This window comes from Sinocyclocheilus rhinocerous, unplaced genomic scaffold (genome assembly GCF_001515625.1).
Source record: "Sinocyclocheilus rhinocerous isolate Xijiao unplaced genomic scaffold, SAMN03320098_v1.1 scaffold2756, whole genome shotgun sequence".
NCBI lineage: Eukaryota > Metazoa > Chordata > Actinopteri > Cypriniformes > Cyprinidae > Sinocyclocheilus > Sinocyclocheilus rhinocerous.
This window is the reverse complement of record NW_015637546.1, coordinates 74,714-81,136: the sequence shown is the minus strand read 5'-3', so window position 1 is coordinate 81,136 and position 6,423 is coordinate 74,714. Positions and strand designations below refer to the sequence as shown.

At 42.4% G+C, this 6,423-nt stretch overlaps 1 pseudogene; it reads right to left on the bottom strand.

Annotated features, from left to right (window-relative positions):
* The window catches only part of LOC107749040 (uncharacterized), a 7,221-nt pseudogene extending 4,871 nt beyond the window's left edge, over window positions 1–2,350 (bottom strand).
* Between the last annotated feature and the right edge of the window lie 4,073 nt (window positions 2,351–6,423).

Sequence of the window (6,423 nt, the reverse complement as noted above, 5' to 3'; positions counted from 1 at the left end):
CACAAATCACAGACTCTTCAATCATCATGGGAGATTAAATTAAGAATTTGCCCTTTTTAAATTGACCACATAATCATAAAATTACCATGAAGAACATGCAGATCAGCACGTGCATCAGTTCCTTGTTTTTGGTCTCCTTTCACTCCAGTCCATTGTTGGCAGGTGTAATATCCATAATCTTCTTTTGAGATGTTCCTGATGTTCAGAGAACAGTCAGACCCCAGACTCAGTCTCTCATGACTCTCTGTGTTGTTCTTGTTTATCCCTAAACCAATCAGTTCAACTGCAGCTGAATAACTGTTATAGTTCCATGTAGTTGATTTGCAGCCAGGAAGAGCATTACTACAGGACAGACGGACATTTTCACCAGAACTGATGAACACATGAGCATCATCCACTCCACTGGTACCTGAAACACAAGAACATATGAATGAGTATTATGTTATTTATTAATAAATGAAAAAAAAAACATACCAGCATAAAAAGTATTTTTTCCTCAATTAATGCAAACAACACACTCTCCAGAATATACTATTGTTCTTTATCAGAGCTGTTCAAATCACAAACACACTATGTTAGTGAAAGTGAAATTGAAAGTGACATGACATGTGGCCAAGTATGGTGACCCATACTCGGAATTAGTGCTCTGCATTTAACCCATCCTAAGTGCACACACACAGCAGTGAACACACACACACACACACCGTGAACACACACCCGGAGCAGTGGGCAGCCATTTATGCTGCGGCGCCCGGCGAGCAGTTGGGGCTTCGGTGCCTTGCCCAAGGGCACCTCAGTCGCTGTACATTCACTCCCCCCACCTACAATCCCTGCCGGTACGAGACTCGAACCCGCAACCTTTGGGTTCAGAGTCCGACTCTCTAACCATTAGGTCACGACTTCCCCTATATATATATATCTCAGAGTGATCTCAGAGTTACACGACTCTGAGATCACAACGTGAATGTGGGCAAGAATAATCTGATCATGTTCAAATGAACTCTTTCTTAGACGAATTCCACTGAATCAGTGTTAATTTCGTTGGCAAATAATTTTCGTCATAATGTTCGGCAACAACATTCTTTTTCACTGACGACAATGAGACGATAACAAACTAAAACTCTTTTTGAATGACAAAAACTATGACGAAAATATATTGACATTTTCGTCAACGACTAAAAACGAGACGAAAATGTTAGGGAGGGACGATTTGGGAAGAGATTAGGCTTGTTTGAGATGCGCCTTACCTCGCCTGAAATGTAGGCGAGAGCAGGCGGCTGCAGTGAGGGGAGGAGAGAAATAAGTGCAGTCAAGATGGACAGTTCTGACCTCTCGAAGTGGAGCAGATACCTACGAGATCAAAGGTGGATATTGCGTTATTCTCACTTGTGCTGTGCTGCTGATAAACATGATATAATTTCAGTGCTGTTGCTTTTAAGCATCACAGTTGTCTGAACCAATGAGCATTAAGCTGTGTCGTTAGTCAGTCGTTTCCCATCATGCTTTTGATCAGCGCAGTTGTGGAGAGCAACTGTGGTCGACTGCACAATCCGACACAGCCGCCTCGCTGTCGCGAGAGTTTTTTGGCACACGTCAACATGACATCAGAGCAAGTCGGACGTAACTCGGACACTTAACTCGCGGTGATCACTGATGATGTGATCACCAGTGATCGGTTCTGCGCAGATTTTGCTAATCTCAAACAAGCCTTCGGTCCGGTTTTCTGAGCGCAGACACTGAAGCATACACACACAGAAAGTACGTCTCACAGCACACAAGTACTCTCTCGTGTCGCACTCGCCTGGACTGAGAATTACACACAAAATTATGTTGAATTGTCCGTTTTGACGAGTATTCACGTAAACACAGTTGATAACGTCTTAAGTGAACGTAAACAGCAGGGAGAACGTGTATCAGTACATTGCATCCATTGCAGCTGTGCATTCGGTTTTAAAGGGACAGCAGCCTAATTTACTTGCTATTGTCCGAGTCATTGATGTTAACCAAGCAACAAAAGAAAGATCACGCACTGCTCTTGACTGAAAAACTTATGATTATGAAACTTATGACATAAATATCTTATGATATTTAGTCAACTAAAACTAGACTAAAACTAAAAACAATTCAGGTGACTAAAATATGAGTCAAACTAAATGGCATTTTAGTCAAAAGACTATGACTAAAACTAAATCAAAATTTGCTGTCAAAATAAACAGTGCACTGAATGTCTTGTAGAGAAAACACAGATTTCTTTACCTGTGAGAAGTGAAGAGAGAACGATCAGTCCCAGCAGACACAGATGACACTCATCAGACATTTTCTCTTTCTCTCAGTCTTCCTCTTCATTATATGCTCTCAACTCTTTCTTTAAATACTATCAGCTCCTCCTGTGTTTCTTCACTTCCTCTGATCTGACCGACTGAGTGTTTAAATCATGCTAGAGTTGCACTATATGCCAGTGCGTAATGGAGAAGTGTTGTCTCACATTTCAACCACACTAGCTCAACCCATATATGGTCTGAATCCAGCTTATTGACTTTACCTCTGCACACGAGTTGCATTACTGTTAGTTTCACTTCTCTCTTTTAGCAGTTTCCTGCATGCGGTTAAAATCTAGAAATAACATCATTAAATTATAAACTCAGCATATCTCTCGGTCTTTTCCTTTCGTTTTGTTAATCTGTTAATTAGTATATTTAAGTCAAATATTTCGCATATTCATTCATTTTATATATACACTATGATTTAATAAAAACAGATTTTATTTTTAGTTAAACTTAATTTTTGTTGCTTGTCTGCACTCGTCCGCTGCCTTTTTTCTCTTCTCTGACCCCGCGGCTCTCTCCGATAGCTTAGTGTTAGTGGCACCAGTCCAGGTGTTTCCAGGTTTTACTCATGCTATTTCTCCATGTTGAGAGTTTGGTGTCGCACATATTGCACCTGACTATGCATTCTTATCCTTTTCTCCGATGAACTGAAAATAACAGGAGTGTGTCCATCTCACAAATGTAGAATCCGTCTCTGCAGTCATCTCAACCATTTAATTCCAGACTATTAGACAGACTATTTTACCCGCAGAATTTTTTCTCTGGTGCGGTTTTGCGGTGTTGGTAAATTCACCAATTAATTTTGAGTTAAAATATGTTGTTGTAACTTGCGTTACTGAGATTGTAAGGAGTAATAATATTACCCACATTTTATTAGTAATGTGTTATATTACTGCGTTACAGCAAAAAGTAATATACTACTGTAATATTATTACTTTTGTAATGCGTTACTCCCAACACAGCAGGTTACACAGTGCATGACTTCACAATAGGAAGAATCGCCGACAGCTCTGTCTGGTGCAGGGTTGCCAGGTTTTCGCTACAAAACCCGCCCAATTACTACTCAAAACTAGCCTGAAAATAGCCCAATTACTTTCGAGGGGATCCCCCAGTAAAAATTGCGTTTGGGGGGTAAAATACACTTTTTTTGGCAGGGTTCTCCTGGTACAATTCACATTCCAGGGCCTAAATATCATGTTATTGGGGTCGCTTCAACCTGCTGACATAAAAAACAACCGGCTGCAATTGTCGGCGATTTCGCAAAACCTGTCGGCGAGTGAAAAATCGGGCTAAAATCGTGCAGTGTGAACTCTGCATTAGTCTTCCCTGTTTGATCTATTTTTCTCTCGTGTCTGATTAGTTAATTCTGTTCACCTGTGTTTGGTAATTATCTCATTAGTTCCCTCTTTTAGTTTCTGTATAAGTACTCCCTGTTCTGTTCAGTCCTGTGCTGGTTATTGATGTTTGAATGTTGCTTGTGTTTGGATGTACCCCTCTTAAGATTTATCAGTAAAGGTCTTTGTGGATTATTCTTTTTCGTTGTGCGCTTTGTATTGCACCAGCACTCTTGACAAAGTAACCAGCCACTAAAAGAGTACGCGGCGTGTTTCCCCGCATTTTTTTTTTTTTTCATATTTGGAAAGTTTTCTTTTATTTTATGGATGATCCTGCCGTTCTCGTCCTCCTGTTGGAGCAGGGGGATCGCTTTCTCGAGGACCACATGAGAGATTTCGTGGACCTCGCTAACTTAACACACTATCCAGACGACTGCCTCACCACGTTCTACCGTGTTGGATTAAACACCGCCACACGAGCGCAGTTGTCTCGCTGAGGATCAGAGCTGAGGATCACCCCAGAGCCAGAGCCCCAACAGTCTGACAAGGTGCGAGAGCCGGCAATGAAGTCCACCTCTGAGGATTACACAGTGCAGTGTGAGGGCGCGGAGGAAAGCCCCGCCCACTGTTCCACCGCTGAGGGTGAGCTGAGGCTGGATTCAGAGGAATTGTTGGATTTATATGTGGACTTGCCTCCTCTTCTCGTCTTCTTCTGAACATGTCCAGTTACGGCCAAGGAGGCCATTTATGAACTGTCTACCCTGAACTGTCAGTCTGCAATATTACGACCATGGAGGTCGTTCCCCTGTCCCTGGCGCTCCCGGTGCTTGGAGTTGCCATCTGGTGTGTGTGCCATCTTCTGCCCCTCTGCCGCTGCATCCCGCCAGCCCCTCTGCTCACCCTCAGCCCACCATCTCTGATGTAGGTTCGCCGCTGTTCTGCCAGTCTCCATTGGCGTTGTGGCTAGAGGATCCCTCGTCTCCGCCTCCAGCCTCTGAGTCCCGGACTCCGGCCCAGCCCGTCGACCCAGTGGCTGCGTCCAAAATGGCATACTTCCCTACTATATAGTAGGCAAAAAGCAGTAGGCGAGCAAATTAGTATGTTTGAATCCTCTGTATTCATAAAAGAGTAGGCGAGAATTGCACTAATTCTCGCAAGATTCGGACATACGTATACTTAATTTGCGTTCTAATATGCCTACTTCTCTACTATATAGTAGGGAAAAAGAGTACATGAACAGATTAGTATGTCCGAAACCACAGTATTCAAAAAAAGAGTAGGCGAGAAATCCCCGGATGCCCTACTGCTTCAACCCAGATTCTGAAGTGTTCATCGATGGACACTTTTCAATCCCAGGGGTCCACAGGAGATCAATACGTCATCATCGAACGTGACGGAGAACAGCGACGAGGGTGTTTACAAATGTGAGTAATACAAACCAAAAACACGGTTCCATGTGTTAAAATCATATTTGTTGAGCTACTGTATAGTAAACCGTTGATTTGCTTAAGGTGTAAGATGCTAGACAGTAACATGACAGTATATATATATTTTTTTTCTGTAAAAACATGTTTTATTATGTATAGCGAACTGCGGAGCTCCAGTAAACACATGTACGTCACCAAAGTGCATTTACATAAACCTTTTACATCTTAAAGATGATTACTAAATGTCTATTTAATGAGACAGGAAAATGTTCTAAAATAATTGCAGATGAGGACATCACAACATGAACAGACATCTCTCTATGGGTGAGACGTCCTCTAAGACTCCCTTCCTTGTCGCCGGCCAACGAGTTGGTGTTTTTTCAATGTATGCTTCAGACACGGGTCACGACGAGGCGTTCCCCATAGCGACCCCTAGAGGACGCAGTGTCTCGTTCCCTACTCAGGGAACCATGGTTACATAAGTAACCTGAGACGTTCCGCATCAGCAACTGCCTCAACATGTAAATGCAGTATTGAGCAGATAATGAGATAAGAGGTGACTTGACTCTTGTCTGGATGTTACAGGGACAGATGAGACACACGTGTGTTTATCTGCTGCAGAGTGACTGATGAAGGAATGCTGCCATCAAAGGCTTTGAGTGAGTACACTACAGACATCAATAAAACATCTTTGAAATAGTGTACTTAAGGTGTAGTTTATTTTAATTATTGTAATTTCAAACAGGGTTATTACAGCACTTTTCTGATTCTTGATTCCTATGCATTTGATGCAGAGCTTTTGTGGTGGAGCGGGTGACAGCAGCATTTGTGGGAAAAAAGGGAAAACCTGAAACTTAAATATAAAGTAAAATCAAATAACATTGTGCTGTTAAAATGACTGCTATTCTATTGTGTTTGTGCATCTTTGCAGGATCTGAAATGTCTGCAGACTGGTGTGAGCAGTGAGGATGGAGAAGTCCACAGCATCATCCTGGAAATGGTCTGGTGCCATGAATGAGACGTTCCATCACTCCACCTCTTACTGCCTCATCTTGGCCGGATGTTACTGTGGTCTCTTCATCCTCAGTGACACCAGAGCCAGCGAGAGCATCTAGAGAAAAACCAAAAGACATTGAGAATATGATTTTGGTCAAGATTGTTCTGCTGGTTTCTGTTCATACAACATCAGTCAATGGAGCCCGAGTTTCAGAAGCTTTATGTCATTATTTGATGATTCTTTTGAAGCTTCTGAAACTCGGGCTCCATTGACTGATGTTGTATGAACAAGCCAGCAGAACAAACTTGACCAAACTCACATCCTCAGTGTCTTTTGGT